At 55.1% G+C, this 12640-nt stretch overlaps 1 non-coding gene and 2 pseudogenes across 1 annotated transcript; all 3 read right to left on the bottom strand.

The window, feature by feature from the left end:
- Positions 1–829: 829 nt before the first annotated feature.
- Positions 830–1004, bottom strand: LOC142791492 (U2 spliceosomal RNA; annotated as a pseudogene).
- Positions 1005–9924: 8920 nt separating this feature from the next.
- Positions 9925–10116, bottom strand: LOC142791518 (U2 spliceosomal RNA). Its single transcript, XR_012890264.1, has one exon. It is a non-coding gene; the product is annotated as a U2 spliceosomal RNA (small nuclear RNA).
- A 2342-nt stretch (positions 10117–12458) lies between these two features.
- LOC142791496 (U2 spliceosomal RNA) lies at positions 12459–12640 on the bottom strand (annotated as a pseudogene).

Here is a 12640-nt window from a genome sequence, read left to right as displayed (position 1 = left end):
CCCGGCCGCGGCGGCTGCATTTCCCTGTGCTCAGATTAGGGTGCACGTGAAAGAACCCCAGGTGGTCGAAATTTTCCCATAATCATATGGTGGTTTTGGGACGTCAAACCCCAAAGGTCAGTGGACATAGGAAAAGCACATCGGGGCTTTGCCGCTCCACCGTACAGCAGGTGTGTGCGGAGTGGGTCCTGTGGCGTTCTTTGCGATTTTAATTTGTGATGGGGAATAGTGTAGATGCGTAGACGTGGCGAGAGCACGCGTCTTCAGGTTCAGACGCCGCGTGAAGATGTGAAATAAAAATGCCTTCGCTTGCCACTGCAACTGTAAACAGAAACACCAACCAAACCCCATTTTCTAGAGGCTTTTTTATTTTTCGTTGCGAAACGGGTGAATTCGAAAAGCGGAAATAGCTTGGCACATACATACACACTTCTACACACATACATACATACACATCGCACATGCATACACATCGTATACACACTTCTAGCTTTCCTCCGAAACAGTAATGATAATTTCCTCAATAGTTTTATTAATATGAGTAGGAATGTTAAAAAAAATAAGAAACTTGAGTATGTACGTGTGAACATAACAAAATAAAAGAGACCCTCCATATATGAAATACACACGGAAACATTTATTTTCCCAGAGCAATCGTAAGTGTAAACACAGCTAGCGCACTCCCTGCACGCGAATACCGCGTCAGCCGGGGCGGCGTGCCGCCACCGTCTCGGACACTCGACGCACCCACGCCGTTTACCCCGGTATCATGGGTAAATCCGAACACTCCTTCTATCATTGAATTTATTGTCGAACTCACCCCGCAGGGGGTGAGTGGGCCGATCCCGGAGGTAGTGCAATACCGGGCCAACCCGTGGCGGAGGTGAAGCAAGCTTCAAGCACTCCGCCGCATCACAAAAATAAGTTTAATATCTTGGATCCAAATAGGATCCGTATCAGATATTAAGCTGATAAGAACAGAGTGAGGTTGTCAAAAGAGGCAGCACACAAGAGAGGAAGTAGAAGTCTCGGCCTTGCTGGCCCGATCAAAGGCCGCCCGGACCTCCGGGACCACTGGGCCTGACCAAGGGTGCGGCGCCCTACCGGCTGCCCCAGCGTCCACCCTTTCTCACCAAAGGGCTTGGCCAGTCGCCATGGCTTAGAGCCATGGTGGAGCTGCATTGGAGCAGGCCGGCAGAGCAGGGGCTGAGCCGCACGTCCACCCAGGGCCGGGGAACCCTGGGCTTAGTCGGGAAGGCCGCCTTGGGCGACCACCCGCCAGCTAAGCAAGCGACCCCAGAGCTTATAGCTCAATACAGCGGTGATAGCGGGGTGAGCCTTTTGCCCACCGCGGAGCGTCACTCCCCTGCTGCCGCACCCCGAAGAGAGGCCGCAAGTGGATCCCGCAGGCATAACACCTTCGCGGGTCCAAAGACCCCAGACAGTCCTGCTGGAGAGGCCAGGCGGTCAGGGGTGGGTTTGGACCCACGCCCTGACCTCAGGACAGGGGAAGAACGTATAAGTTGCGGTGCAACTGCCCAGTCAGCTCCCGAAGGAACCCGGTTTGGATGCACCGCAAGCGTAAGAAGGAAGCGGGAAAAGAGAAGCGAGAGGAGAAAGAAAAAAAAGAGTGAAAAGGGTTGTCCCCCCTCAAGGGGGGGCATCCAACCCCGGCCCAAAGGCCAAAAATGTAGTCCCGAGAGGTAGGACTACACAAGGAGAAGTTTATTCAACTCTCAACGCATGAAACAAAAAAAACAGTACAGTATGCACCGCCGGGTAATCGGCTGATAACTACATCAAAAACATGAGTTACTTATAGCACAGAAAAAAACAGAGTAACATTGAACAACGGATGTGTGTATATACAAAGGTGAGTAAACAAGGCGTACAGAGAAACGAAAAAAACACGCGGGCTATATACATATATACAATGCCGGAAAACAAGATGAGCAATGGATATCAGTTTCCCCACGAATGAATATAGACGCTGGGGGGGGGGGGGGTACACAACAAGGTCTGAGTTACACCTCAAAAGATTGACACATGGGATGCATGTAGAACGCACAACTTAAACATAAGGTGTTGGAGCCGGAGGGGGGGGGGGGTTAGAAGGGAGTGATTGGGGCGGCTAGCTTGCCGTCCCTGAGGAAGAAAAATTTCGTATGCCAGCGGCGGAGGAACTTTTCCTCGCCGCTGGCTTCGAGTTCGGCCGATAAATAGGCCCACAGCAGCCTTCGGATCCTCGAGACTGCCGGAAACGCGGCTCGTACTGGTTTCCTGCGCGCTTCCGCAAGCGATCGCCTCTGCCATAAAACCAACACTGTGAAAATCACCACGAGTTGGGCGAAGGCGCCTTTGTTACGTTTGTGGTTGGGAGGGGTGCGGATGCCGAAGGAGTGGGCCACCATGCGCCACACGGGTTTCACCGCGACGCATTCAAACAACGCGTGCTCCTGCGTTTCCACGACGCGACAGTTGGGGCAGCTAGCATTCGGGACTATGCCTAATTTGTTAAGGCGCTGTCTTGTAGGTAGGACGTGCCAGGCCTTTTTAAGGAGCAAATCGTGCGCCTCGCGGGGGATGCCGCAACGGAGGGAGCCAAGTTCGCTCTGCGCGCGCTTGGCCCGTTTTCGGTCGACATCGCTTAGCTGGTTCATCGTGATGGCCTCGACGATGCGTGCTGGCGGGTCTTCGTCTACGTCACAGCCGGGTAGTTCATTCCCCAACATGCGCATTGTTGCCGCTGCCGTTTTATAGTAGGGCGCGGGTGCTTCAGCTAACGGACCGGTGTGTCGGCCAGCGTCCAGCCAGTCGTGCCTGGCACCGCTCCAGTAGAGGAGGAGGTTGTGGCCAACGTAATCGCTCGCGCGCGCGAGCGCTCGGGCGGTTTTAAGGGCTAGAATTCTGCCTGCGCTCTGTACATGTGGAAGGCCGAGACCCCCTTCGGATACTGCCAGGTGTAAGAGGTGTCTTTTTAAAGGTGGCGGTTTCCCTTCCCACAAGTACGCCGTGATGAGCTTGGACAGCTGGTTTATCGTCCTTGCGGGCATCACTGCTACTCGACTTGCGTACAAAGCAAGTGCGCAAATACTCGTTTTAACCGCCAGCGCTTTCTCGCGCAACGAGAGGTCTCGCAGGCCTGCACGCTCTGCCATTTGAGCGGCCCTTTCAAGGACGCGGGACCACGTTGACGGTGCGACTCCCTCGCTCGAAAAATATATCCCGAGTACCTTTACTGTGTTGACCGCTTGAAAGGTGCCGATGGCATGCGCAGGGAAATTGCCGAAGCGAAGGGCCCTGCACTTTTCCTCGTTCAGCTGCGCTCCGGACGCTGCCGCGTAGAATGCGAAGAGCTGACGAAAACGGTCGAGGCTACTGGCGTCCCTCACGAAAAGGGAGATGTCATCGGCATAACCAAGGATCTTTAGTTCCGCAGTTCCTGTGAGCGGGAGGCCCCGAATACGCGTGTCACCGGCTACGGACGTGAGCAGGGGCTCTATGGAAAGCACAAACAGGGTCGGGCCAAGTGGGCATCCCTGTCTGATCCCACGCGTGTACTGGAAGGTGTCCGTAGTGGAGCCGTTCACAACCACATGGCACCTGAGGTCCGAGTACAGGAGCTTGATGATGTTAACAAACCCTGCCGGGAGGCCAAACTCTCGGAGCGTTTCGAACAGGTAGGCGTGCCTGACCCGGTCGAAGGCCTTGGCCTGGTCGAGGGAAAGAAAAGCTCCTGATACTCTTTTCTCGGTGGCGTACTGAAAGGCGTCTCTAGTCATGTTCAGGTTGGCAAACAGTGATCTGCCCGGAACTGCGCAGGTTTGGTGCGGCGCGATGATGTCCGGCAGAAAGGTCTTTAAACGGCTGTTTAGAATAGAGGCGACAATCTTGTAATCCGCATTCAGTAGCGTGATAGGGCGCCATGACGTGGGGTCGTTCGGTGGTGAGCCTTCCTTAAGTATCAGGACCACGCGCCCCATGGCAAACGAGGCGGGTTTCGCGTGGCCTTCGAGAATGCTGTTGATTACGCCAAGTAGCGGCTCGCTCAGGATACTAAAAAAGGTCGCATAAAACCCTGCAGTGAGGCCATCCGCGCCGGGAGCTGAGTTCGGTGGCATAGACTGGATGGCGGCCCACAATTCCTGCATCGTCGCTGCGCCGCATAAGGTCGGGCATTCACCTTCATCGAGGTGTTTCAAGAATTGGTACAGTTCTGACCGGTGCGGTAGCTCCGATGAGGTCGTTATGGGCTCCGGTTCGCGGAAAGCGGTCTCGAAGTGGCGTCGAAAGGTCGCCTCGATCTCTGCTGGGTCTTCCGTGAGTGTGCCGTCTGGGCGCCTTACTTGTAGGATCCGTACTGAGCCGTTGCCGCTTACTTCGCGCAGGTCCTCTTCCCGGTGCCCCTCTGAGGTGGTTCGGAACGCGCGCTTCTCGCCGGTGATGGCTCGTTGCAGTCGTGCATGCTGTACCTTAAGCGCGGCAAGATAGTCGCGAGTGCAGGAAGTGAGACACTCGGCGTTCTGGACGATGCGCATCCTGCGCAGCAGCTCGTTCATCTGAGCCGTAATGCGTTTTTTTCTCGCTCTGCCCTCTTGTTGTAAATGCGCCTTCCAGGCCGCCTTGAGGTCGTCCCAGACGGCCGGGGTCACTCGGGGGGTCGCTCTGATTGTGGCTTCAATGCGTTGCTGCATCAGGGGGGTGGAAACCGGGTCATTTAATAAAGCCGGATCTAGGCGCCACGACGCGTTTGCTGGACTGGGGCCGGGCTTCCCGCGCACGGTTGTCACCAACGGGACGTGATCCGAAATGCCCGCCAAGGCAGGAGGCAACGGGAGCACCTCACACGCCTCAAGGGAAGGTAACAAAAGGTCAGGTAAGTAGGCGCGGTCGAGCCTACTGGCGGTGGTCCTCGACATGCGAGTGGGACCGAATGCGTTATCATGCTGGAGAACCCATGCATCCGAGAGTCGCAGTCGGCGAAGGAGTCTGACAAGGTCTTTCGCGTGGTAGGCTGAGCCTCCGCGACCTGGGCCCCTGATGTCCCTTGTAGTGTCGACGACGCAGTTGAAGTCGCCGAGGACTACATGCGGGAGGGGCGCTTGCAAGGACTCGCCGAGCTCTCTAAAAAAGGTGTTCGTTTCCGTTCTCGTTGTTGGCGCGTACACATTAACGAGCCGTACTTTGCGACCGTCGATGAAGATGTCCAGGATTAGCGTACGGCCGTCGGCGCCAAACACGCAATGAGCCTTTTGCCTGAACCTTCCAGAGACGAAGACGACTCCGACCCCGCATGACTTGGCCCGCGTCAAGGAAAAGAAGGCATCGACCTGGCAAAGGTTCCGAAAAAGGGTGACATCGAGGAGGGAACGGAAATTCGCCTCTTGGACGAACAGCAGGTCAATGTCATGGAGCTTGGCCAAAGAGATGACGGCGGTTTGCTTCGTCTTATCGCGGAACCCGCGTACGTTCCAGGTGGCGAAACGCAGCCGGTCAGCCATAAAGCGGAGCTAGGAGGGGAGAGGGGGCGAGTTTACGAAAGGGTGAGTGCATGGCGCGCCAGGGGAAAGGGACACAGAGGGAGAAGGAAGGGAGCGCAGTGGGGGAAGGGCGCTGCCATCTGGGGTGGGGTCGGCGTACTAGGCGCTGGAATCGCCGGCTTGAGGGGGCGGGTCCCCTTCGCTTTCCGCGCGCTCGCCCAACTTCTGTGATTTCGCTTTCGGAGGGGCGTCGCTGTCGCTGCTCCTCGCGCCGAGCCCGGCCCGTCGCTGCTTCGTCTCTCCGCTCGTCGCTCGTTCTCTGGGGTCGCTCTTAACACCCTCTCCTGTGCGTCGGCGCGAGCGCGAGCGCGAGCGTGTCCTCTGTTCGCGGCCAGTCGCGGTCTGAGCTGTAATCGGGTCCCGGTTTCGGCAGAGACTGGGCAACGCATGGTCAGAGGAGGGCGCAGGGAGGGGTATCAGGCTTGGTTGAGCGCGGACTTCAGGGAGCACGTAGTACCCGCGACTCACGATGGGCAAGTCCTCTCGGGCGGGGTCTTGGCTCCTTTCTTCCAAGTCCAGGGGAGTGACTGGAGCCAGCACGTTAGTGGGTGGGTTTGCGACAAGGAGGCTCGCTGCTTCTTGCTCAGAGGCACCAGTAAGGGCTTTAGGCGCGACAGAGGAACCCTGGCGGCCGGGCCCGCCTAGCGGGCGTGCGGGCTGCGTGGTGGGTGACGATTGTGCAGAGACCGTCTCGAGGTCACTGGTGTCTGTTTCAGACGACGTGGTGGCGACGTCGTCAACGCTTCCCGGCTTCTCCCCTTCGTTGGCAGACGAAGTGTCCGCACTGCTGCCTGTGGGCGGGCCAGTATTGCAGTTGCGGTCCTCGGGTGGGAGCCCCTTCCCAATGGTGCGAGGTGCAGTCCTTGGCGAAAGCACCTGTAGGCGTGGGGCGCTGGCGGCCTTCGATACGGCAGGGCCGCTTACATGTACAAGTGAGGGGGTGGTATCAGTCAGTGTGGGGAAACCGCGGGCGGCAGACGCGTAAGAGCGCCTCCGAAAACACTCGCGCGTCCCGTGGTGGCCGCCACAGCGTTTACATTCGGCCTCGCAGCCCTCCGTATCGTGGCCAAAAATGCCACACCGTCTGCAGTACGCGGCAGAACATGCGGTCGCCATATGTCCGACCTCGCCGCAGCGGGCGCACACGCGACGCATCCCACGGTATTCACACATGACTTTGTGCCCCGCTATTGTCATGAAATTAGGAACAGGCCGGGACATTTCTATTTTGACTAGCCTCACACCATTTAGCTTAGTCTGGCGAGTCGCCAAGGTGGCGAAGGAAATGCTCTTAATTTTGCCGAAAGGGGCAAGAGCATTACTAAGGGCCTCATCAGACAAGAAAGCCGGGTAGCGGTAGACGTTCACGTACGTCACCGGCGGCCCGACTGCCTCGACCGGCACCTTCACCCCATTCACCGTGAAACCCTCCGCCACCATTAGGCTCGTCGCCTGACTAGCATTGCGAGTACACACAAGGAACTTTGCGCCCCCCATGTGCTGAAGCACGAATACACTATCATCACCAGCGGTTAATTCTACTGCATCAATCAGATCGTCAACAGAGACATCGCCCTCGGGCGCGGAAAACATGAAACAATTCTCCCTCACCGGGAGCTCAACTGGCATGGCCATACTGGTGGGCGGATCCCGCAAGCCGCCGGGGGGGGCGAGGCTCTGGGACGACTCGTGACGTGCAGTCAAGCTGCACACTGGTAGGCAGCGGCTCAGCTGAGGCGGGGGCCGCTTGGGGTCTGGTGATGGCAGGGGTCGCCGCTAGGAGCTCCGGGGCAGCAGGGGCGGACCGGGGGCCTGGCTCGACCTGGCATGTAGAGGGTCTCTGGGCGGGAAGGCCCGAAACCCAAGGGTGGCAGCCGCGTGCACGAGGCTGCGGCGGCGAAGGGCTTGCACTGGTTCTGGGGCTCGAACTCCGAGAGGGCCCGGGGGCCGACGCCGACGTGACGTGACCCCGGGACTCGCGCGAGGGCTCGTAAAAAACAGCTAACTCGACACTTTGATCTTAGCCAAAAGGCCGAGAAGCGATGCAATTCATTAGCACGTAATTAAAATCCATTCTTTCACACCTCGTACTTAGTTCTGGCCAAAAGCCGGGCAAACAGTAGCAAAGCAATTCCGACGTCCACCCATGCACAACCAGCATTGTGCACCGACAGCGGCAGCGCTGGCTTCACGGCATTGCTTTTATCCCCAGTCCGCTTGAAGTTTCTAGTTTCGCTTACAAACATGTTAAAACTGAAACCTTCTTTTTCCCAGAGGTCGAAGCCACGCGTGCTTGCTTGCATGCGTACTCTCTATGCGCCCATGACGTCACACCAAATGCTTGCCGGCGAACATTATCAGGCATGTCGCGAGAGATGCTACAGCACTTGTTTTAAAAACTGATGCATAGTGTACATGTCCAACTCGAGCACCAAAGTCTGGAAGGAAAAAAAAAAAAAATGATTGTGCAAAATGTGAATACGTCACCCATCCAACATGGCTTCTACGCCGGCTGCCCAAGCAACGCCTCTGCAACGACGCCCACAATCATCGGCAAAAAGGTGAAAAGGTGGTGCCTTTGGCTGCTTCAGCACGCTCAACATATGCCTTGCAAGTTCCGACGTGTCGGAACACCGCACCGAGGTCGACGAAGGTCCTGCCGTGAAAGGCAGACCCGGGAATGCGTGCGAAACGTCTACCGCGTGGGTTGGTTGTGAAGCCGGTGAATGAAGGATCATGTGGCAGAGGGTGACGGAACGTGAGTGTGCGACTTGCCGCTGCGATGTCGTTCAAGCGTTCAACGGGCCGGCAGGTTCTGTCTGTCGTGGTCGAAAACGTCCGAGTTTTGCTGATTCCGAGGGGTAGGAGTGCTATGGTGGCGTGTACGAGGCGCTGGTGCGGCGCTCCGTCGATCGTGCCGGACGGACATGAGGCGGCCGAAGGCGGTCGTCAAGTGGTCGCGGAAATCAGTGGAGAAGTACTCGCCTGCGCTTTTCGTCGAAGACTCGCGACAGACGGTCTTCGGGAGACACGGGTGGTTGCACAAATGCGACCGTGCGTCAACGTGCAGCCATATTCGTGGATTATTTCGCCCCATTACGATAGCTTCGTCACTGCGCTCGCTGGTGTTGCTTGTTTTTGTTGACCTTCACTTGTGGCTCACACCCACTGTGGGGGATTGGCTGGTTTGTTGTTCTGCTTCTTCGACTTCTACATACTCGGCTTAGTGAAGCTGTGAGGAGTGACGAGTGGGTACGGAGGCAAAGCGCGCCCGGGGCGTGATCTCACGCGTCCTGGGGTCCACGTCGCTTCAGGTACGTGCGTGGTGCGTCCGTACGTCTAGTGCGCAATTTCCTTGGAACTTCCAGCAACTGGCAATTCCATTGAGGTGAGCGTGCGAGGATGTTCGTTGTAATTAACGAGAGCCAACGGTGGATGAGCTGGTATGAGATGGTGTTCAGAAATGAAGTGTTTGATCAACAAGGCGATGCCCGCCGTGGTGGTCTGATGGCCGTAAGGTACTCGGCTGCTGACCCGCAGGTGGTGGGATCGAATCCCGGCCGCGGCGGCTGCATTTCCCTGTGCTCAGATTAGGGTGCACGTGAAAGAACCCCAGGTGGTCGAAATTTTCCCATAATCATATGGTGGTTTTGGGACGTCAAACCCCAAAGGTCAGTGGACATAGGAAAAGCACATCGGGGCTTTGCCGCTCCACCGTACAGCAGGTGTGTGCGGAGTGGGTCCTGTGGCGTTCTTTGCGATTTTAATTTGTGATGGGGAATAGTGTAGATGCGTAGACGTGGCGAGAGCACGCGTCTTCAGGTTCAGACGCCGCGTGAAGATGTGAAATAAAAATGCCTTCGCTTGCCACTGCAACTGTAAACAGAAACACCAACCAAACCCCATTTTCTAGAGGCTTTTTTATTTTTCGTTGCGAAACGGGTGAATTCGAAAAGCGGAAATAGCTTGGCACATACATACACACTTCTACACACATACATACATACACATCGCACATGCATACACATCGTATACACACTTCTAGCTTTCCTCCGAAACAGTAATGATAATTTCCTCAATAGTTTTATTAATATGAGTAGGAATGTTAAAAAAAATAAGAAACTTGAGTATGTACGCGTGAACATAACAAAATAAAAGAGACCCTCCATATATGAAATACACACGGAAACATTTATTTTCCCAGAGCAATCGTAAGTGTAAACACAGCTAGCGCACTCCCTGCACGCGAATACCGCGTCAGCCGGGGCGGCGTGCCGCCACCGTCTCGGACACTCGACGCACCCACGCCGTTTACCCCGGTATCATGGGTAAATCCGAACACTCCTTCTATCATTGAATTTATTGTCGAACTCACCCCGCAGGGGGTGAGTGGGCCGATCCCGGAGGTAGTGCAATACCGGGCCAACCCGTGGCGGAGGTGAAGCAAGCTTCAAGCACTCCGCCGCATCACAAAAATAAGTTTAATATCTTGGATCCAAATAGGATCCGTATCAGATATTAAGCTGATAAGAACAGATACTACACTTTGATCTTAGCCAAAAGGCCGAGAAGCGATGCAATTCATTAGCACGTAATTAAAATCCATTCTTTCACACCTCGTACTTAGTTCTGGCCAAAAGCCGGGCAAACAGTAGCAAAGCAATTCCGACGTCCACCCATGCACAACCAGCATTGTGCACCGACAGCGGCAGCGCTGGCTTCACGGCATTGCTTTTATCCCCAGTCCGCTTGAAGTTTCTAGTTTCGCTTACAAACATGTTAAAACTGAAACCTTCTTTTTCCCAGAGGTCGAAGCCACGCGTGCTTGCTTGCATGCGTACTCTCTATGCGCCCATGACGTCACACCAAATGCTTGCCGGCGAACATTATCAGGCATGTCGCGAGAGATGCTACAGCACTTGTTTTAAAAACTGATGCATAGTGTACATGTCCAACTCGAGCACCAAAGTCTGGAAGGAAAAAAAAAAAAAAAATGATTGTGCAAAATGTGAATACGTCACCCATCCAACATGGCTTCTACGCCGGCTGCCCAAGCAACGCCTCTGCAACGACGCCCACAATCATCGGCAAAAAGGTGAAAAGGTGGTGCCTTTGGCTGCTTCAGCACGCTCAACATATGCCTTGCAAGTTCCGACGTGTCGGAACACCGCACCGAGGTCGACGAAGGTCCTGCCGTGAAAGGCAGACCCGGGAATGCGTGCGAAACGTCTACCGCGTGGGTTGGTTGTGAAGCCGGTGAATGAAGGATCATGTGGCAGAGGGTGACGGAACGTGAGTGTGCGACTTGCCGCTGCGATGTCGTTCAAGCGTTCAACGGGCCGGCAGGTTCTGTCTGTCGTGGTCGAAAACGTCCGAGTTTTGCTGATTCCGAGGGGTAGGAGTGCTATGGTGGCGTGTACGAGGCGCTGGTGCGGCGCTCCGTCGATCGTGCCGGACGGACATGAGGCGGCCGAAGGCGGTCGTCAAGTGGTCGCGGAAATCAGTGGAGAAGTACTCGCCTGCGCTTTTCGTCGAAGACTCGCGACAGACGGTCTTCGGGAGACACGGGTGGTTGCACAAATGCGACCGTGCGTCAACGTGCAGCCATATTCGTGGATTATTTCGCCCCATTACGATAGCTTCGTCACTGCGCTCGCTGGTGTTGCTTGTTTTTGTTGACCTTCACTTGTGGCTCACACCCACTGTGGGGGATTGGCTGGTTTGTTGTTCTGCTTCTTCGACTTCTACATACTCGGCTTAGTGAAGCTGTGAGGAGTGACGAGTGGGTACGGAGGCAAAGCGCGCCCGGGGCGTGATCTCACGCGTCCTGGGGTCCACGTCGCTTCAGGTACGTGCGTGGTGCGTCCGTACGTCTAGTGCGCAATTTCCTTGGAACTTCCAGCAACTGGCAATTCCATTGAGGTGAGCGTGCGAGGATGTTCGTTGTAATTAACGAGAGCCAACGGTGGATGAGCTGGTATGAGATGGTGTTCAGAAATGAAGTGTTTGATCAACAAGGCGATGCCCGCCGTGGTGGTCTGATGGCCGTAAGGTACTCGGCTGCTGACCCGCAGGTGGTGGGATCGAATCCCGGCCGCGGCGGCTGCATTTCCCTGTGCTCAGATTAGGGTGCACGTGAAAGAACCCCAGGTGGTCGAAATTTTCCCATAATCATATGGTGGTTTTGGGACGTCAAACCCCAAAGGTCAGTGGACATAGGAAAAGCACATCGGGGCTTTGCCGCTCCACCGTACAGCAGGTGTGTGCGGAGTGGGTCCTGTGGCGTTCTTTGCGATTTTAATTTGTGATGGGGAATAGTGTAGATGCGTAGACGTGGCGAGAGCACGCGTCTTCAGGTTCAGACGCCGCGTGAAGATGTGAAATAAAAATGCCTTCGCTTGCCACTGCAACTGTAAACAGAAACACCAACCAAACCCCATTTTCTAGAGGCTTTTTTATTTTTCGTTGCGAAACGGGTGAATTCGAAAAGCGGAAATAGCTTGGCACATACATACACACTTCTACACACATACATACATACACATCGCACATGCATACACATCGTATACACACTTCTAGCTTTCCTCCGAAACAGTAATGATAATTTCCTCAATAGTTTTATTAATATGAGTAGGAATGTTAAAAAAAATAAGAAACTTGAGTATGTACGTGTGAACATAACAAAATAAAAGAGACCCTCCATATATGAAATACACACGGAAACATTTATTTTCCCAGAGCAATCGTAAGTGTAAACACAGCTAGCGCACTCCCTGCACGCGAATACCGCGTCAGCCGGGGCGGCGTGCCGCCACCGTCTCGGACACTCGACGCACCCACGCCGTTTACCCCGGTATCATGGGTAAATCCGAACACTCCTTCTATCATTGAATTTATTGTCGAACTCACCCCGCAGGGGGTGAGTGGGCCGATCCCGGAGGTAGTGCAATACCGGGCCAACCCGTGGCGGAGGTGAAGCAAGCTTCAAGCACTCCGCCGCATCACAAAAATAAGTTTAATATCTTGGATCCAAATAGGATCCGTATCAGATATTAAGCTGATAAGAACAGAATTTTTTATTATGCTTAGTACACAAACAT

Source organism: Rhipicephalus microplus, unplaced genomic scaffold (genome assembly GCF_043290135.1).
Source record: "Rhipicephalus microplus isolate Deutch F79 unplaced genomic scaffold, USDA_Rmic scaffold_168, whole genome shotgun sequence".
Taxonomy (NCBI): Eukaryota; Metazoa; Arthropoda; class Arachnida; order Ixodida; family Ixodidae; genus Rhipicephalus; species Rhipicephalus microplus.
This window is presented reverse-complemented; position numbering and strand designations above follow the sequence as displayed.